Source organism: Schistocerca serialis, chromosome 1 (assembly GCF_023864345.2).
Source record: "Schistocerca serialis cubense isolate TAMUIC-IGC-003099 chromosome 1, iqSchSeri2.2, whole genome shotgun sequence".
In the NCBI taxonomy this organism is placed as follows: Eukaryota; Metazoa; Arthropoda; class Insecta; order Orthoptera; family Acrididae; genus Schistocerca; species Schistocerca serialis.
In genome coordinates, this window is record NC_064638.1 from 715,918,069 (window position 1) to 715,940,230 (window position 22,162).

At 44.1% G+C, this 22,162-nt stretch overlaps 1 protein-coding gene across 1 annotated transcript in view; it reads left to right on the forward strand.

The window, feature by feature from the left end:
• Positions 1–565: 565 nt before the first annotated feature.
• LOC126481154 (neuronal calcium sensor 2) overlaps positions 566–22,162 on the forward strand; it is a 349,046-nt gene continuing 327,449 nt past the window's right edge. Inside the window, exon 1 of the mRNA XM_050104727.1 lies at positions 566–772. The gene's annotated coding sequence lies outside the window, so the exon portion shown is untranslated. The remainder of the gene's footprint in view (positions 773–22,162) is intronic.

Below are 22,162 nucleotides of genomic sequence, written 5' to 3' on the forward strand. Positions count from 1 at the left end.
AGAGTCCCTGCCACGTCGAGCCCCGGGCAAAAGCAGGTGAGACATGATATTGGGCGGTATCCGATGAGTTTTGTCAGCCCACTGTATATAGTGAATACTAATTACAACAGCGCCAGAGAGGCATTCAGGTAACCATTGTCCCCATCTCCATACGCGAATGAAACGGAAAGAGATGCTAATACATGGTACCGTGGGAGGTACCATCTGTTATGCGCTTCATAGTGGTTTGGAGTGTGAAGGTGTAGTGTACAGTGACCTGCTGGAGGGTACCGACGGGTCGGAACAGTAATCTCACGTTCGCTCTCTTTATTCTTAATAAATGTGACCGTGGCATGCGAACTCCGATGCTACGCAGTTGTGCAGTAGAGAAGTAGAGGGATGCGGCGAGGCGCTTGATGAAGGGCGAGCTGCTCGCTGGCTAACAGGTAGGCAGAGCTCCGGCGGCGTATGTCCGCAGCGTGGCGCGCACGCCCGGTCACGCACCCCCTCCCCCTCCCGGTCCCCCGGCACCCCGCTCCCCCCCCAGCCAACCACTCGGCGCCGGGCGGCGCGCGCTGCCTGGGTCCGGGCCAGTCCTCAGAGAGCCGCCCGCCACCTCAGCGCGCCGCGCGTCATGCCACAACACCGCCGCACCCGCAGCAGCGGCCGCCTCTGAAGCGCATACCGACAGCAGGTACCGACCACTGTGCTCTACCAGCCACCGGCCGAACTGACAGACGTCTGAAGGCTCACCCCTGACCGCCGCAACAAACTCGACTCAGCTCTCTGCACGGTGAGGGCGCCGCACTCTTCTGTAGATGCTCGTTTTTATCGTAGAAGTCAGCTCAGAATGCGTATTGTAGTTCGATATGGAAGCATGTATATCGCCGGCAGTGCACGGCATGCCATTACGCAAGTAGCAAGATAAGTAGCTTTGCATCACTGAACACCCTTTCCCTAGAAAACGAAAGTTTATTTTCAGTCAGTAGAGAAATCAAAAACATTTCCAGAGTGTTTCCGACTACTTTAGAGAACATAAAGAAGCCAAGTAGTTTTATCAAACGGTAGAATCTATGTGCATTCATAAAGTGCTTGCAAATCACATCTCTGCTGCCCTTTTTGAGAGTGAAAACGCTACTGCCACGATGTATCTTTTCCATCTCCGAGTACCCGTTCCGGACGTTTGCCGAAATAATTTCGGTATCTTGTGAAGAAGAGTGAACACCCGAAATTATATTGCTCCTTTTCTAATCTAATGAGACCGGTAGACCGGGAATATATGCTTTGAGTAATCCTCCGCAGATTTCACTGTTAGCCACGATTGGTCACGAATTCTTCCAGATTATATGAAGCGCCCAAAACGCTCTGTCTGATATTTTAAGTCGTTGAGGATCCTAATACTGGTCCACTCCTTTTACAAGATGTACACACATCGACAGAAGAAAAAAAAAATGATGTTGCAACTTAGTACCTAGAGCTTCTACAAATTCTTCGAGGAACATGGAAATAATCGATTAAGTTTCTAAATGTGTTATGTATTACACGATAAGAACTAAAACTGTGCTGCTCATGATAATTTTGCTCTGCCTTTTCGGAAGAACAGCGTTCGAAACATTTCTTATGGACGATGTGCTCCTTAGTAACACAGAGATAATAACCGACAATATCCGCAAGCATCTCTCTATTATTCTCTTTTTTGCAACCGCACTCTATGACAAAAAACGTTGATATCTTCGACGGTTAGACGGCTGTCCTCAAATATATGTTAAAACTGCAAATTAACCTTACCAAAAATAGCTGCGTGTATAATGTAATAGTTCTGAATTTCATAACGTCGTACTAGTGTTGTGCGATACATGTACAAAATGCTCCAAAAAGTAGGCGGTTAAGTAAAAACAGAAGTCTAGGACCTTATTTTGAAACATTAAAACAGTCTCAAGCTGTGCAAAAATAAAGGAAAAATGATTGTAAACAAGTTTTCTTTAGTGTAGTGTCACATTACGAGTGCATTTATTTATTTTTTGCAGTATTTTTCGACCACATTCTGATTAAATCAGAATAATTGTAGCCGTATTATATCGCGAAATATATATCAAAGCGAAATCGCTGGCAGTATCATGATTTATTAGAACTATCGCGGTGTGTCTTGTAGTAACGTATCTGGAAACAAACGGAAAAACTCATCTGTGTGTAAAATGTCCCTCAGGCACTGTGAATTTGGAAACACAATGCTCTCTTAGCTCACTGCCTGTTCGCCTTCATACTCCTCCGTTTATGTCGCAGTGGCAGAGGCCCCTGTTCTGTATTGTTTCTTTTTACTCTGTAGGAATTTTATTTTTACTTTGAATTTATGCTTGATAGTGTAATTATTGTTAAATCTTTTAAGTTGAACGATTCACTGATTATGGACGGCCTTACAAATTACTCACACTTTCATTAAAAAAAATTAGCATGGCGCTTCGATTTCCGGAAACAGCTTGGCACATACTGTGGCCATGCTAGTTCAGAACAACGTCGTAAGTACCTTAACTAAACGGCTTACTTGCTGCATCAGTATAACTAATGCAACGCCTCACTGTTATCTCTTCTCTCTCTCTCTCTCTCTCTCTCTCTCTCTCTCTCACACACACACACACACACACACACACACACAAGATGTTACAGCTTCATACCTTGGACACACAGAATGTGAAAACAATATAAAATATACAATTAAACTGGTACAGATATCTCTCTTCTTTCCTGTGGATATAGAACTTCTAATCGGATAATTAATTAACATTTGAACCCGAGTCAACACCAACGACGCTGAAATAATATTTTTTCAGTCACATTGCAATACAAATTTCCAGGGCTGACTGAAAAATCGCCATCAATCATCTTCAGGTGCAGTTAGTGGGAGAACGAACGCGAAAATAAGAATAAAGAGACGAAGCGAAGCTAGATTTCAATGTACCGTTGAGGTCATTAGAGATGCAACAATCTGCCGGACAAGGCAATAATGGGAACCGACTCGATATTAACCTTTCAATAAAACTGTGAACCATTCTCCTGTAGTAATTTACGGAAACCAGCCTGTCTGTCAAATACTGCGCAATACCGCGATAAAAGCGGCAGTAGATGGTGGCATAGGTTAAAGTGGCTAGCCACTTGCGGTGACGCCTACTACATTCGTGCCTCCTCACGCCTCTCATTGTTCAGCACTGGAAGTACTTTGGGACTTGGACAATGTACGAACTTCGACCTACGTCTTCCCTCAAACTTTGTGGTAACTAGTTCTGGAGGTATTGCGTGCACTCGCTAGCTTTCTGCATTACAAATTTTTCCACTCTGTCATCTCACCTGAATTCTTTTTTTAAACACGTGTTTCCGTCTCTCTTCTGCCTTTCTTTTATACACAGCCAAAGGCACGCAACCAATTCGTTCAAAATGCCTAAATCGTATCTGAATCGGAAATGTTGCCGGGTGTGCGAATTAACGCACCAGAACAGTCACACAGTAAAGTAAAATGGAACGAGCGTCGCCTAATGCACGGCGATATGGCTATTTACAAAACTGCTTCGCACACTACACGAAACAAATATAAATGTTTATAAAATACCGATAATAAATTTTCTATTATGGTTTGTAACGAGAAGATAATATTAATCTTCCGTATGTCACATGCCTTACGAAAAATGGGCAGATAATTACATTCGTAATAACTTTCCCAGTTCAGACGGCTCCTAAAAAAGGCAAAATACACCCCAAATAGACTATGTTCTGCGAGTCAAGAAAATTAAAAATCAAATATGACGCCTCATGATTCGTTATTTGCGTGGATTTTTCGGTAAAGGGAATTCTAGAGCTGCAGTTGAACAGGTAAAAGAGAAAAAACAGAGCAACGTACCATGAAACCGAAATAAGAGTATAAAGAAGCAGGAATGTCATATTTTTCAGTCGAATACTTTCGTTTAGAAACATCGCTCTGAGTTTGAACATCTCCTATACTTTTAGTTCGGAATACTTCACATGATATTCAGTATCCTCACTTTTGGGAATTTAGCGCATGCGTGTTTCGAATACAACAGACAGTGGACGTTGAATGTGAGACAAAAAAAACGAGGAGGTATTAAAAGTTGTGGAAGCTGTGTATGGCGATACTTCTCTGCATGCGAGAGAAGGATCAGAACTAAAATACGTACTTTTCTGGGACTAATGTGACACATGCACATACTCTTCCATTTCGCTCACTCATCGGCTATTGCTATTATCGTTTTTTTTTTTTGCATTACTACGATGATGCAAAAGAAAATCAATTAAAAAGAGAGGTTCAGTCTTAATTGTGAGGTTAAAGGAAGTAAATAATGCGCAGTACATGTTATTTCCAGATGAAGAGATTTCGTGAATTCGTCTCTCTGTTCCTAAATTAATGATGCTGCAAAGGTGATAATATTTTGTAATAAGTACGTTGTAAATATATAATACATGCCCATTCAAGTATCTCTCATTCTGGCTAAACAACTGTTTATTAAACAGTTATAATGAAACAGAATCTAAAAGTGAAGGAAATGCCGGTTGCCCTCAAGTTGCCACTACAAATTGCATTCACTAATCTGAAAGAACGCGAGGCAGGGAAGCTGGGATTGAGAAACCGCTAAATCGCAGTAGTAGGCTAGTCATCCACGAGAGTCTGGTTAATAGCTGCTTCGGAAATACTGAACACGCTTTCAGATTCGACGTTAGGGATGGAGTAGAGATGAAGTGTAAATTAACATTACATGGAATTGCGGAGTAAATGAAATAAGAAATTCCGTTGAAGCAGTTCATGCAGGGATTGAAAATTACGGGACTGTTGCGAGTACAATATTGGTAACTTCAGAACTGACCACACATGTTTCAAAGAAAATATTTAAACGTCTGTATCTGTATATTTTTGCTGATAACGTTGTTTCTCTTAGTCAGAAAAAAATGTTTACCAGTCAGTCTTACTGCACAAATTATGACGAGGATAACTGTTCCCATTTTGAAGTTGTTCATACTTATATTCGACTGGCGATGTGTCTCTTCCAAGTTAGGCATTGCATTTCCTGCTTTGCTTCGCCTACGTTTTTGCCTGTTTCCTTTTTTCAGAATTGATCGTCGAAGGGGCTGGATGTTGCGGAAACAGAAGTGAGGTTTCTGCCACATATATTACTGAGATCGTAAAGAAATCCCTCCCGTGGAAGAACACACCGATATGATAGTAAGACTCTATGGAAAGAAAAGGTCATTAAGATCAAGTTGTGTTGCAATTTGTTGTTTGTACTTGCAGTCTTACTGTATGGTAACAAGGTACCCCCGTGTCGTACATGAATTTTGACGATACGATCAGAAACGTTAGTACGTAACGGCAAACCCTATGCGCACCCATTGCTGAATTCTCAGTAAACATAACATAAACAAGTGTCACATCTTACAATAACCACAGCTGGCAGCGCCTTTGTGGCCCTGAGAACGCGAGTGGCCTCATTTCCACTCATGCCTTGCCAGGCTGCATTCCAACGAGTTTTAACTGGCGCGAGGTACAAGTCTCTCGCAGACAGAAGATGACTTCACTCTTCGTGTTTAGATAATAGCATTGTAATGCAATTAGCTACTCGATAGCATCTCTCACAACCCCGCACTTTTTAACGAAGTCACCAGTGTGCACTAGTTTCCTACGGTAGAAATGGAACACTTCTTATTTCACCGGAATCCAAAAATATAGCTAAAGAATAAAAGCGCATTTGAACTTATACTAATTCACCGTTATAATTAGCTGGCCGATGCACTCATATGTAATGCAGATTTTAATAGAAATATTTTATGCATCGTATTTGATTTATATAGTGTATTTGATAAAAAAAAAGGTGAAGCAGCTAGAAACATGGTTGATTGTCAATGTAACTTCGTACACGTCGGCTGGTCCCGGCGGAGGTTCGAGGCCTCCCTCGGGCATGGGTGTGTGTGTGTGTTTGTCCTTAGGATAATTTAGGTTAAGTAGTGTGTAAGCTTAGGGACTGATAACCTTAGCAGTTAAGTCCCATAAGATTTCACACACATTTGAACATTTTTTCGTACACGTACGCAGCTTCGATGCGTATGGGGATGAATACACGTGCAATTCTCTGTGACAGGTAGAACAGCCAGAGTGCATTAGTATCGTTCGTGTTTTGTGTTTTTAGCAGGGCTGGCAAAAAGTATAGTGTGTTCGAAATTTCCGTTACAAACTCATAGGAGCTGTAGAGAGGAATGAGTGCATAGTATTTTGGACAGAAATCCATGTTCGTTCTACGACACTTTCAATTTACTTGTGTAACGCGTCCACGTTGCGGAGAAATAAAAACAAAATCTCAGAGCTGGTTCAAATGGCTCTGAGCACTATGCGACTTAACTTCTGAGGTCATCAGTCGCCTAGAACTTAGAACTAATTAAACCTAACTAAGTACATCACACACATCCATGCCCGAGGCAGGATTCGAACCTGCGACCGTAGCGGTCGCTCGGTTCCAGACTGTAGCGCCTAGAACCGCATGGCCACTCCGGCCGGCAATCTCAGAGTTGCTTGTCCTGGTATGTTAAGGTAGACAGAATAACGTGTGCTAAGTTAGTCGGTCACGTGATGTCACTTAACGTCTGCCTGCATCAGAACTATTCTGTAGTGGGTAAAGTATGTTGGATTCCTTTTTGTTCTGAAATAATGTAAACACGTAATGTTTAAGTGTTAATGCAAGCAGTTGTGCATAAGTGATAAATGGATGTTTCGTTGTGTTTCCTTTCGAATTGTTACCTAATAATTGTAATGTGTCACGCCTAATTCAGTTCCTCAAGCAGATGTGAATGAGTTAAACTCCTGAACTGAAATCGTCGTAGAACGGTAACAGTACATTTCAGGACATTGATTCTTGTTCAAAATATTATCTACCGACTCCACTCTACAAGCCCCAGATTTTTGTAACGGGAATTTCCGAACACAGTGTATAAGAGGCGTAAACAGCGTCAGATGCTGAGTGATCGCTGTGATGGACACGGAGATGCCGCCTACTGGTGTGAGTCACCGTTACTACACGCATTAAAAAAAAAGTTTTGCATCACCTCGGTTCCGAGAGTTCCTGAACCTGTACAGAAAATTGGAATAGAGATAATCATAAACACCATTTCCGCCCTTTTTATTGCTCATATAAACCACACATTGTATCACCATACAGCGAGACCCTCACAGGTGGTGGTCCAGATTGCTGTACACACCGGTACCTCTAATACCCAGTAGCACGTCCTCTTGCATTGATGCCTGTATTCGTCGTGGCATACTACCCACAAGTTCATCAAGGCACTGTTGGTCCAGATTGTCCCACTCTTCAGCTTTGGCCCGGTGTAGATCCCTCAGAGTGGTTGGCGGGTCACGTCGTCCATAAACAGCCCTTTTCAATCTATCCCAGGCATGTTCGATAGGGATCATGTCTGGACAACATGCTGGCCACTCTAGTCGAGCGATGTTGTTATCCTGAAGGAAGTCATTCAGAAGATGTGCACCATGGGGGTGCGAATTGTCGTCCATGAAGACGAATGCCTCGCCAATACGCTGCCGATATGGTTGCACTATCGGTCGGAGGATGGCATTCACGTATCGTACAGCCGTTACGGCGCCTTCCACGATCACTATCGGCGTACGTCGGCCCCACAGAATGCCACCGAAACACAGCAGGGAACCTCCGCCTTAGAAGTGTGTCTAAGGCTTTCAGCCTGACCGGGTTGCCTCCAAACATGTCTCCGACGATTGGCTGGTTGAAGGCATATGCGACACTCATTGATGAAAAGAATGTGCTGCCAATCCTGAGCGGTCCATTCGGCATTTTGTTGGGCCCATCTGTACCGCGTTGCACCGTGTTGTGGTTGCGAAGAATTACCTCGCCATGGACGTCGGGAATGAAGTTACAAATCATGCAGCCTACTGCGCACAGTTCGAGTCGTAACACGACGTCCTGTGGCTGCACGAAAAGCATTATTCAACATGGTGGCATTGCTGTCAGGATTCCTCCGAGCGGCCTGAGTGACGCATGTCATCGACAGTTCCTGTCTCTCTGTATCTCCTCCATGTCCGAAGAACATCGCTTTGGTTGACTCCGAGACGCCTGGACATTTCCATTGTTGAGAGCCTTTCCTGGCACAAAGTATCAATGCGGACGCGATCGAACCGCTGTATTGACCGCCTAGGCATGGCTGAACTACAGACAACACGAGCCGTGTACGTCCTTCCTGGTGGAATGGCTGGAACTAGTCAGCTGTCGGACCCCATCCGTCTAACAAGCGCTGCTCATGCATGGTTATTTATATCTTTGGGCGGGTGTAGTGACATCTCTGAACAGTCAAAGGGGCTGTGACTGTGATACAATATCCACAGTCAACGTCTATCTTCAGGAGTTCTGGGAACCGGGGTGATGCAAAACTCGTTTTGATGTGCGTAGCATCTGACAGAGTTTGGAACGGACCTCATTGTGGGTCTCTTTTCGACCGACTGGTGGAATCTTACAATATCTAGAGTTGTGGGGATTTGGATGTCGCACTGCATGTCGGACTGCATGACAACGTGAGGGCAGGCATACTCGTCGTCAAGTTCCCAATCGACCACGTCTGACGGCTCCAAGCGAGGACTGCCGCGTTGTACAACAAGCACCTCGTAATCCCTCCGCATATAGGCCTGCCATCCGAGAAGAAGTGACTCCCGGCAACATTTTGTGCCGGAGACTAGCAGCAGCCAGACCAGGGAATTGGCGTCCCATGCGTAGACCGCCGGTAACAACAACGCAAACAGCTGCGTTGGGAGTCGTGTCGTGAGCGTGAAACATGTACGTCAGGCGAATGGCGTCGCATTGTGTTTAGCGATGAATCGCGGTTCAGCACTACCCGGAATGACCATCGTTCTGTCGTATCAGACGACATGGTGAGGGGTCCCATTTTTCCAGTGTTTCGGAAAGGCACAGCAGGGGTACTCCTAGCGTCGTGGTGTGGGTAGCCATCGGCTGTTACTTCAGGTCATGGTTGCTAGTGGCTGAGGAACTCTGACGTCACGATAGTATGTTTACCGTTCATGCAGCGGTATCGTTGTGCCAGTTTTCAAGAGGACAATCATCGTCCCCTGTGACACGGGTCCCTATGAACCGTGTACATGATGATGATGTGCTCCCGTGGCCAGCGATATCCTCAGACCTGTCCCCGACAGAACATCTCGGACGTCAGCTCCGTCCCAGTGCCGGCATCCAGGATATCAAGAGTTCGTTTCAACAATAGGGGGTCAGCTGGCCTCAGGAAATGGTACAGTGGCTTTGTGACACACTTCTCAACCGAATCAGGGAATTTATCCGGACCAGAGCGTGCGCAGTGTTACAACGACGACTGTACTCATACTGACAAGCTTTTCATAAATTTGACTCGATTTTGTAACCATTGCGGTAACATCAAACAGACTGCCACTTCAAACCGTGAAGTTTCATTTCGTTTGCTCCCCCCCGTCTGTGTGTTTCACGTTTTTTGTCAGACACTGTAATAAGCCACATGAAATGTTTAGATACTAATATGCGCAGTGAGCTGCAGTCTGTAGTATGCAGAGAAAACCTAGTGCTTAATTTTTCGTGTCTGCTCTTCATACTCGTATAAATTTTTTTGAAAGACATCATCGATGTGTGTACGAGTGTTCATACTGTTAACCTGTGAAGTCCTCTATTGCTTATCCGGTCGGTTAGTCGATTTCAAACGGAATGCTGCGAAAATTTTGTGCTTCACCTCATGTTAAAATTTTAAAGAATATTTGACACATTTACATGTGATTCAAAACTCATGTCCTACAGGAGAAATAGAGTGATCCAGAACTATACCTACAAACTTTCAAAGGTGGTAGTGGACCAAAACAAGAAAATAAGTGTAGTATACTTGGGCTGTAAAGCGCATACATATGTGTTTCACAGTCGTGAAGATGAACAAGTGCTCGTAGCTCGTAGGTATGCGTTTAGGAGCCCGTGTTTAGTGGACTTGTTTTTCTTGCTTTCGTCCGTACTACTACCTCTCAATATATTGAAAGCAAATCGCTTGCAGTAGAAGAGATTTATTTCACAGTGTCTAAGTTAATAACGTGCTCTTAGCTCTTGAGGTATACATTTAAAGTTCATATCTTTTTTTCCTCGCTTTTCATCATGCTAACACCTGCGGAAGTTCGTCGATGAATTTCTGGTGCACACTCTTTTTCCAATAAGACATAATTTTTGCATCACCCTTTATATGTCATCACTTCTATAGGCCGAGTGACTGGTGTTTTGCCCGCATCTCGTGGTCGTGCGGTAGCGTTCTCGCTTCCCACGCCCGGGTTCCCGGGTTCGATTCCCGGCGGGGCCAGGGATTTTCTCTGCCTCGTGATGGCTGGGTGTTGTGTGATGTCCTTAGGTTAGTTAGGTTTAAGTAGTTGTAAGTTCTAGGGGACTGATGACCATAGATGTTAAGTCCCATAGTGCTCAGAGCCATTTGAACCATTTTGACTGGTGTTTGAGTGACACTTAACTTCTGCATAAATAACGTTCAACCTCTACACATGTTCACTGTCTGACAGCAGCCTCGATTTCAACAGTCAAAGGCGACAATGACGTATTAAAAAAAAAGCTAAAAAAACCTGAGTTATGTTACTGAAGTAGCAAATGTTCCTATAATTGTGGAAGAAAAATACCAGTAGGTGTAGGTCAAATTTTTTCGCGTGAGATTACTTCATACGACAAACTAATTAAGTATCTGTGGTCTTATTTCGTGGCCTTGCTTGGCCGACACCTTGAATGACCGGGACAGATGAGACCGCGAAACGGCGAACTAGCAGCCGAGACAATTAACACACAAAAGTGCTTGAGAGGGCCGCAAAGAACTCTGTGTAGAACTTTTATTTTCTGCAATACCGATGCACTTATCTGTTGTCTTAGGAAAGGTTATCACAACTTGCATGTGTGTGTGTGTGGGGGGGGGGGGGGGGAGAGAGAGAGAGAGAGAGAGCCTGTGCGTGCGTAAAACACTATATCAGCATACATAACTGAGCATTTCGATTATTTTATGGTTGTAACTACTATTTTGTTAATGAAGTGCTGGTACACTCAGACTGCATATCGAGTTTTTTTAATAGGAGCACTACTCGACGACGATATTATTTCATTTGGCCTCCCGTGGCCGTTATAGGAAACACACGGTGACGTTACACTAAAAAAATTACAGTGGTGACTAAGGGAAGGGCATCGCACTTGAATCATTTCAAAACAGTTTGCATATACTGTCGAGTGTTTCAACGTGTCCTCGTGAAATATCACGACAAACACTTAACGATAACCCGACCGAAACGCCTTCACTCCTACGTAGAATAGTATTGTGGTCGACTAAACAGAGTGAAGCGGCGCCGTGGAATGGACACTGGCCGCCTATTCGGGAGATTGGTTCGTTGTACCGCGTCTCGCCGCACCGTCACGAATTAGGTGTTCGCGGTTTTCCTGTATCACTTTCGGCGAATACTGCAAAGATTCTTTCAGTAAGACAACAATAATTTCTGTCCCCCAAAGAAGGATCCATTATTGTATGATTATGTGATAGCGGACCAAACACTGGTAGCAGTTACTTCTGTAAAATATCTGGGAGTATGCGTGCGGAACGATTTGAAGTGGAATGATCATATAAAATTAATTGTTGGCAAGGCGGGTGCCAGGTTGAGATTCATTGGGAGAGTCCTTAGAAAATGTAGTCCAACAACAAAGGAGGTGGCTTACAAAACACTCGTTCGACCTATACTTGAGTATTGCTCATCAGTGTGGGATCCGTACCAGGTCGGGTTGATAGAGAAGATCCGAAGAAGAGCGGCGCATTTCGTCACAGGGTTATTTGGTAAGCGTGATAGCGTTACGGAGATGTTTAGCAAACTCAAGTGGCAGACTCTCCAAGAGAGGCGCTTTGCATCGCGGTGTAGCTTGCTGTCCAGGTTTCGAGACGGTGCGTTTCTGGATGAGGTATCGAATATATTGCTTCCCCCAACTTATACCTCCCGAGGAGATCACGAATATAAAATTAGAGAGATTCGAGCGCGCACGGAGGCTTTCCGGCAGTCTTTCTTCCCGCGAACCATGCGCGACTGGAACAGGAAAGGGAGGTAATGACAGTGGCACGTAAAGTGCCCTCCGTCACACACCGTTGGGTGGCTTGCGGAGTATAAATGTAGATGTAAATGTAGATGTAGAATCTCATCGGAACTCCCACCTTTAATCGCGGCGGCACGTTAAACTCCATTTTCCTCCATTTTTGTATGAATTATGACATGAGCGCTGTGAGGCGTTCTGTTCCGCAGCTTGAAAACAAACGAGCCCGAACCACAGAGAGATTGAGACATTCTATTGGCCTTCACACCGCAGCCTGGTAGATGAATTGCACCGGCTGAGCGGATACCAAATTCGTGGCTAATGGGAGGATCCGGCTTCCGTTGAGGAGGAGCGCACTCGAGTCTGGAGGCCGTGGTCCGCCCCCGCCTCCGCCCACGCACCCCCTCCCCACCCCCGGAGGAAGTGGCGAAGCCCACGACCTACAATTCCAGCATCGATCCAATTAACTACGCACCACGGCGGCCGTTCTTGCCGCGACTGCCGCTCGGCGCCTCTCACGTTTTGTCCCCACCTGCTGATTAGCTGACAGCAGATTGCCATCTGTGACTCCTTTCCAGTTGTCATCATCTTTAAGGCTGTTAAGTATAAATATATCCAGATACAGACAAAAAAAGACTTCTGGCAAATAATAAGCTCACTGGACAGAAATATGGTCATCCGACAGCAGACATCGAGCTAATACTGTAAAGCACTACCTCTAACCTTGATAACGGCGTTCTATCGGCGAGTAAGAGAAGCCACAAGTTTGTTCAAGAATGCTAATAACCAGCTGAAGGCAAACATTTATAATTAGCCTCGTAGACCCTCCATATTACAGGGGTACTGTTTCCTACGTTTCACCCGCCGTTCGGATCGAGGCAGCTGAGTGTTCGTCAAATTAGACACGTATCCATAGAATTCTGTAAACATTGCTGTTGTTATCTTGGAAGGCGCAAGTGTCTACAGCTTACTCTATGCGCTCGGTGGCTTGCATCGTTTCAAAAGACACATTGAAAAATTCGGACCACGTTACACGGCTGCTGTCCACTGTGTGTGTTGTTTGGCTTGCTAAAAGGTCAATTGTATCTACCATCGTGAGCAGTAGGCTTTTTTGAGGTACCTGAATGCAGATCGCCATTTCATGCCGTTCCCTTCGCAGTGTTCGCTAGCAAATTGTTTGAGATGTACCTGCATTCACTGACGTTAGCAGCTCCTGTCAGATTTGAAACCAACCGCCACAAGACGTAACGCTCCGCTCGTCTCCTTTCGCTGTCGGTTAAGGTAGTTGTATGATCACTGTTCTTACAACGTGTTGTATGGCTGGGAGTGATACATCATTCCTTGTAAACACGTTGATGCAACAGCACATCAGTGAACTTCATTTACTGTATGCTAGTGGGTAGGTCCAAACTCGACAGCTCATCTCTGGTATTTTTATCACTTCTCGACGTGGGCTTATCTTATTCCGTTGTTTCCACACAACCGATTGTAACATACACCACGTCTCTGTAATTACTGACGTCATTGTTGTAGGAATGAAAGACCCGCGACGGTTTTAGATTGATGTTGGTTCTTCAGTGCTGCATTCTTCAGCTAGCTGTGCTATTGGTTTGCCATCGAACTGGTAAACCTGAGAGTATTGGCGGGCAACTTTACCCCCAAGGTACACGTATTATGGTAATAAAGTTCCAACCGTGTGCCTAAGTGAAACTAAGTAACACAAAAAAAGATGAGAATGGTCTCTTTAAATCAGAACATTTTGTACTAGCACTGTGTTTATTATACTTCTGAGTTCATAGAAAGCATGCGTACGATATCTGAAGTTCGTGCACAGTACAGTAGCATTCACACTATTCCACAACTCCTCTCGAGTTAGTCTTTGATTTTCTGATTCAGTCCGGTCGCCGTGCTGCCCCATTTCATATCAAACTAACATGAATCGACAACCATTCATGTTCGGCCTGTTTTCCGAACTCCGATGCCTGACTGCGCAGACCGTGGTCGCTTGCGACTCGCTCTGTAGACCCCTCAGGGCAACTGCCTCGACCGGAATCTACAGGTCCCAACACCGCTCCTGTACCCAGATTATGGGGCACCCCAGCAACGCATGTGAGCTTTGGTCCGACCCAGCCCTTTCGTAGAAACATTTTCCGCACGGGATGGACTTGCACACCAGTACGGTAGCTCAGTTTTCACACATTATCCATGCGTCTAAAAGAGTTCTTTCGGACCATCATACAGCGCCAGAGACCACTACAGTGGCTGTCACGAAACTAGGCTGGCGAGCGACATCTCATCTTCTTACAACTTCGCCAGTTAATGATAATTTCAAAAGGCAATAAAAATTGTGAAAAAATTAGACATCTCTGCTTCTAGTCTAGAGTACGATGGAGTACAATCCAAAATTAAATTCTTGCCAGCGTTACGAAAAAGTTACAGAATGTTTTCTAGAAAAATAATTCTTTACTTGAACCTGTGGTAGAAAACAGAAGCACTAACATATTTGAACTAAAAAAAAGGAGTATTCTCGAAGTTTATAAATAGGTGCTTGTGATACATATTTCATCATGAAAACATAAAGGCAATCGAGATAAAAAAATAATGTACTGTAAGAGACGTGAAACTAAAAAGTCGTCGCTGATGAATTTGCATTCTATTCGACCTCGTAGAAACTTCAACGAGTAAGTTGTTAAGGAAAGTTTAGTTTTGGTAACCTCTCGGATCGCCTGTGAACGTAATTTATTTACGAGGTACACAGTATACATTTATGAAGCCGCCAGGATTTTTGTTTCGATGGCAGGAGAACGTTCACTGCCCTCTGAAAAGTTTTTATTTGCAGCTATTGCGATCCTCAAACACTGTTTCCGTCAGCCAGAAACCGAAATATGATATAGAAAAGTAACTTCAGGGCAGAGTTTCGGTTCGAGTGGAGCAAAATATATATTTGTTCGTAAGTTTTTGTGAAACCCAAGTTTTATTTAAGTATAGTGCAAGCGTATTGTACTCAACACGCAATGAGCTCGCTGTAAGCAAAAACTTCGTTCTTGCTGTTGCAATATTTCTGCATACCATTAAAAATTTTCGTCCATCGTTACTCTTTCAAAATCGAAATCCATTTGCGTGGAGAAGATGAAGATGTGAGGTCTCTGAGCCAGAATGAATATTTTTTTCACGGAGACAACCCTGCATTTTTCTAGCTGTCGGTCTCCTCTGTCGTAGTTATCAAGTACAGTTCTGTAAAGTAAATTTTTGGTAAAATTGTCCAATTCCTTAAACTTCCATTTTAGTTTATATCTCTTTCTCGGAGTATCGAAGCACCTGCTCACATCTGGATACTGTGCCGACGTTGGTGCACTGTTTTATACGGCACACAGTCGATTCTGAAAAACCACAGAGTGTTGCTGTCTGTTTATGAATTTGTGCAAAGTATATATTATTCCTGGCCAGATCAGTAAAACAGCTTCAGTACGTTCGATATCGTAATTTTAGGTTGTTTTCGAATGTTCCGTCCCCCTTTACACTCGCCGAACGGTGTGTAGCACTACACGTTGATCCTTGCTTGTGCATTATGGTCGCTACAAAAACAGGTCAGTGTACCTTCTCACGAAAGACTGAAATCACACGCGAACACACGATATCAGACGGGAACACTGAACGTACAGCAGACGCTAATCACCTCCACCGTTACAGTGTGTGTGGGTGGGGGTGGGGCCAAGAGAGCTGTGAAGCTGAACGTCACGCAGCGGGTGTGATCTTGAGCTTCGTATTTTGGTGACGACCATTATACGTTAGAATGCCTTGTGTGCATTCAACTCAGGTTTGTAATCTCATTTTTGGTATAGTGAACTGTCATTGACCGAGACAATGAATCAGTTGTATATGTACACTTGATTCCGATTATAAATTAACAATAAGAACCAAGTTCATTAAACACATTTATGCTTCAAGAGGTGCCGTTGTACGTAGTTAAAGCTTTAAGAAAAGAGGCTGGTTAATGTTTAATTTCTATTTATAGAAAGGAATTAGAGACGAAATACGAGCTCAGTTGTGGGAGAATGGGAAGTTAAATCGATCGTGGCGATATTTGGAGAAACTACGCCATTGTTCGTCTTACGTGATTTAGGATAACTAAAATACTACGCAACCAAGAGGTGACCGAAGGAGATTTGAACCGCAATCCCCCGAATTCGAGTCCTGTGCCTTTAACAATGCTTTGTGCTATGGCAGTTTGTTTAATTCTACAGAAAAAGCAAATGAAGCCTGCCCGGTGGGTCGTTGCGTTCTTCAGTCCGAAGACTGATCTGACGCAGTTCTCTATGCTATCCTAACCTGCGTAAGAACCTGCATTACCGCGGAACCACCACAACCTACATGCACCTCAACCGCTTACTGTAGTCACACTTGGAGCTCCCGCCGCACTTGCCTCCATTATCACAGTAATCGTTCCTTGAACCTGCATCACAGTGCGTGCTGCCAACGTGTCGCGCCTGTCAGTCAAGTTCTGCCGTGAAGATCTTTTGTCCCCGACTCGATTCAGTACCTCTGTTAAAATTACATACCTCTATTAAAATTATAAATTTAGCGGATTCGACTAAAACTTCGGATATAAAGCATTTTAAGCTATCTTATAACAAATTAGAAGTCGAAATGTCCGTAGCCTATTCAGATGTTTTATTCGATATTTTACATTTTTCAGTCAAAATCGCAGACACATTCCTCGCCAAGTCATTATTGCTGTCAGAAGGGTTGCTGTCGGGTTACCCGTTGGGAGAAGGTTCGAAAAGCAGATCTTTTACCTCAGGTGATATTTGTTTATCTCCTTCACTAGCCATTTCCTGGAATTTCGAGATGAGTGGTTTCGAAGCTGCCAGAAGGCCATGGGATACGTCATGCGTCGTCTTCTCACAGGAATATCTGCGCGTAAAAGCCTTGGTGACGCAGGATGCCCTTATCCCGGGCTTCCTGGTCATCTTGACACAGTCGACCAATCGGCAACGGAGCAGTTTCGATTGTAGCATATTCGTACATCAAAGCTACGTGGTCAGATGTCGGCATCGGGCTCTATTGAAGTATACCGTGCATTAGTGAACAATAATTATATGCCGCGTGGCAATCGGCACAGTAAAAAAATGACTGTCCACTAACAACACGCAAATATGCGTACGGAATTACATTTGATGCTGTCAGCTATAATATGAAGTGGAAGCACGCGTAGGCGTTCTCGCTTCGCACGCCCGGGTTCCCGGGTTCGATTCCCGGCGGGGTCAGGGATTTTCTCTGCCTCGTGATGACTGGGTGTTGTGTGATGTCCTTAGGTTAGTTAGGTTTAAGTATTTGTAAGTTCTAGGGGACTGATGACCATAGATGTTAAGTCCCACAGTGCTCAGAGCCATTTGAACCACGCGTAGGTAAATTGGTAGCCAGTGATTTCGGATAATATCGGTAATAATTTAGTTTTCAATCGATATACGTTACTACACTGATTAAAAATGTCATAAACGTACCTTCTGGAGTGCTCCCTATCTTATTTTATGCTGACAGCTGGGCAGGACCGGCGTTGTATATTGAGCATGCTACACGAACAATATCTGAAAAATGTGTCGTTGTCCTATTCACTGTTTACCGGCAACTGTCGCGGACTTATTATAACCAATGATTCAAATAGCTCTGATCACTATGGGACTTAATTTCTAAGGTCATCAGCGCCCTAGAACTTAGAACTACTTAAACCTAACTAACCTAAGGACGTCACACACATCCATGCCCAAAGACCGTAGTGGGCGAGCCTTTTCCAGACTGTAGCGCCTAGAACAGCTCGTCCATCCCGGCCGGCTATTATAACGACTTGTGACTAGAATGCTGCCGTAGCATTTGACGAGAATGCACCAGTGATACCTACACAAGATTTCGCGTAATTTAAAGAGGGGCGTGCACATTTTTCTTTTCTATGCTGTCCACGTTTTGAAGCAAGTTGACTGACTTTGCGGCGATAGAAATTCAGAATTGGGATGTGTTGTCTGGCGTTTATCCAATTTATGGCAAGTTTAATCGCATAGAAGAGCAAACAAGGCTGAATACCGGAATATCTACTCAAATTAGTAGTAGAGCTTAATCCGACGCGTGTCTTCGTTTATAGCGCATGTCTTCGTTTATAGTACAAAAGTTTTTGTGACACATAATGACTGCAGTAGCAACGTTGTGTGGTGGTAGCGTGTCTCGTGCCTTCTCAGAGCCCGCCTTGGGCTCGCACGGCACTATTTTCGCGAGTAGCCGTACTTTTCGATGAGCCCGTGCTTCACATTCATTTAGTGCGATCTCAGACGCGAGCGCCGCGTCAAAGGAAATCAAGCCTCGGCGGGCTGCAGCCTTTTGCCTTTCGCCTGCAGTTGGCCGGCCGCGACGCCTCATCGGACTCTGTTCCCTTGCCTTCCTTCCTCCCTCCCTTCCTTCCGTTCCCTGCTTGCTCTTTGAAGTCGCTGCCCCGAGAGGCGCCTTGCGCAAGGCACCGATGCGCAAACAGGCCGCGCTGCTCCTCCGACTCACGCGCGCCCGTATTTCATCCGCGCCGCCGGCTCCCCATTTTGTTTTGCTCACGCCGTGTGACTGCCGCGCCTTAAAGACCTCCACCATCGTACGATTTCTCCCTTTTTTCGTTCACCACTTATTTTACCAGGATAAGCTACGAAAGGCAATCGCATAGAGAGAGAGAGAGAGAGAGAGAGAGAGAGAGAGAGAGAGAGAGAGAGAGTTTTGACATTGTTGATTGGACTACACTATTTGAAATTTTGAAGATACCAGGGATAAAATGCTGGGAGAGAAAGCTTATGTACAGCTTAGACAGAAACCAGAATGCGGTTATAACAGTCGAGGGGCACGAAAAGGGAAGCAGTGGTTGAGAAGGGAGTAAGAGAGGGTTCTAGCACAGTCTAACATTATACACAATAATCAGTTATTCAAAATGACAGTCACAGTCGCATTATTTATTTTGCCTCCAACCGGTTTCAACCCGCGACCGGTTGGACTTGAGCCAGCGACCAAATGGTGTAAATTGCCCTGAAGATGACCCCGTCACGGGTTGAAACCGGTTGGCGGCAAAATAAGTAATGCTATTGTGACTGTCATGTTGAATAATTGATTATAAGTAAATTAATCGCTGTTTACCTCCATACAACTATGTTGTCTAAAAATTTAACATTATACAGTCACGACACTCACTGCTGCGAAAATGGTTCCGTCTGACAGTTGAAACGGCACTAGCGCCCCTAGCGGCGAGAAAGCCAACTGTAAGATTAATAGTTGTGTTTATTTTTCTACTTATCTAATTAACGAAATAGTTTTTACATTTTTGCGTTTCAAGCACTAGTAAATCAACAGACATGAATGATCATGAAATAAACGTAAAATCAGCCGACTCTCAGTGGTTCAATGAAATAAGTTATAACTTATTCACGAAGAAATACTTTCGATTATGCGTATATCTGTTGCTTACTTCGCTGAAAGCAAGAGAATATAACCACAGATTTGACGCATGGGAAGTATGTATCTCTGTCGTTGTCCGTTCTTATCATGATATCCACTTTCCTTTACAAGGAAGAAATTTGTGTGGTGTCTAATGATTCGTGCGAGTCTTCCTACACTTCAGTTTCTAGTGTAAGAATATTTTTGTAAATACAGTTACTTTTGCTTCAGAAGCAAGTGTGTTGAATATTCTTGCCTCTTGTTGCTCAGATCTAGCAATAATTGTGCAATTGGTTTGTTCTGTGTTAGGAAACAATTTAATTGCTTCTGACGTTTTATTATCACGTCTGTGTGGTTTTCCCGCCAGCCAAAGTTGCGATGGCGTTCTTCGTATGTTAAATAATGTAGGAATTGCTTTCCATGCAGGTTTTCTACGGAGCACATCCACTAATTTGTCTGGAAGTGTAGTGACGAAAACCTCAAGTTCTTGAATAAATACAGACGTCTTTTTGAAAAAGGCCAGGTTTATTCACTAGTGTTTTTTTTTCTTAAAAAAAAAACTACATCCTTGAGTAAATATCTGTTGGTTACAAGAGAATCGTAAATAAACTTCCCTGTAATGTACTGTTTCGTATCTCCCAGGGACCTTAGGGAAATAAAGAGGACAAATATGGTGTCATTTTTAGTTAGATTTTTGAGGTGCTACATACACTTCCTATATAAAAGCTACGTTACGAATCAATATAAATGATACTATTCACACCCATCCGGTATCGTACTCAGAAGTGCAGTTTTCCGGCCACGTTCAAGGAGAACACATAAAAGCTTCGACTTTTACTGATGACATCATAGGACTCCGAAGAGTTGTTGAATGGAATGGATAGTGCCTTGAAAAGGCAGAGAAACAGGGCGACAATCAGTTCAAATAAGACGAGAATAGAAGCTTTTGCAACGCGCTACTACAGAAAAACGCTGAAAATTTAATTGGCATATCAAATAACTAATGAAGATGTGCTGAATCAGATTGCGGGTGGGGGGGGGGGATAAATGTGTAGCGCAAAAAGAAGGGCTCAGTTGATGTGTCACATCCTGAGGCAACAAAGAGTAGTCAGTTTGGTAATGGAGGAAAGCATGTGGTGTAAAAAATTTTACAGGGAGACAGAGGCATACATACAGTAACGACGTTCACATGATCTACGTTGCGGCAGTTATTGAGAGATGAGGAGACTAGCAGAGGACACTGTGGCGTGGAGAGCTGCATCAAATGAGTCTTCCTGCTGAAAACCCTAACTGCAAGACTGTACGATTAATACAGAACCGCAGTGAAGTGATTTGTGTAATTTACTTCTATGAATGAATGTTCTGTAGAGTCCCACGTTCATGTTTGTCCACATATACAGTGCAGTTTAACATGCACAGTACCATCTTAATGGGGGTGTGTTGCAAAAGTTGTTCATTGCGAAGAGTGCTTTATACGAATGTAAAACTCACTAAATTCTAGAAAGTTCTGTGTATTAGTGAAAATGGCATGCGGGAAAAGTCAGGTCCAGTGATCGCTAATGTGCTGCCATTTAGGATCTTCTACAGGACGCTTGTCTTAGGTTGATGGAACTGTCCGAAGATATGACAGCACGTCGTAAATCGTGACGAAGCCATTAACGTTAAGCGTGTAGTTAGTCTTCCTAAGATGAGTCACAATAGCCATTACACAAAGTATTTTTCGAACTGTTCAACACAGCGAAATAATGTTTCCTGTAGCTGATAGAAAACAAAAGGGCCATAGTTTTGCTCTTCGTTTAATAGTTAAAACTTTACTTCTGTCTAACGAGATACAAGAAGGACTAGAACTTAGTTATGCACTATCTTACACAGTCTTCTGCAGACGTGTAGTGATACGACGCGCGATTTTTCCTTTCACCTTGTTATCTTACGTGTTTGCCGCTACACCCAGCACCCTTGACTGGAATGTTTAGTATATTATCTTCCTCGTTGTGTGTAAACGTTTTACAAAAATGATAACAAGTGTCATATACATGTGTCTTTCCCATTAGAATGCCCCTCTGTTCTTCATTTTACCCGTTTTACCCGTATATGCTGTAGTATGGAGTTAAATAAGAAAAGAAAGCGAGTTGTCGTGTAATGCTACGCTGTCATCTGACTGTATTATGTGATACACATGGCCTGTTACGAACAAAATTTGGAAATTTGTGGTAAGGTCTTATGGGACCAAACTGCTGAGGCCATCGGTCCCTAAGCTTACACACTACTTCGTCTAACTTTAACTTATACTAAGGACGACACACACACACACACACACACACACACACACACACACACACACACCCATGCCCAAGGGAGGACTCGAACGTCCGACGGGAGAGCCGCGCGGGCCGTGACAAGACGCCTCAGACGCATGTTACGAACAACCTGGGGCGTAGGTACATGTCCAGAAAGTCTGTTCTGTATACGCATAAACGACGGGTGGGCAACCGGCGGCGGCCCGAGGGCTGAATCCGGCCCGCGATTGGTTTGAACCCGGCCCGCGGAAGAAATTCGTGGGAGTTAGCGGGGAGGGGACG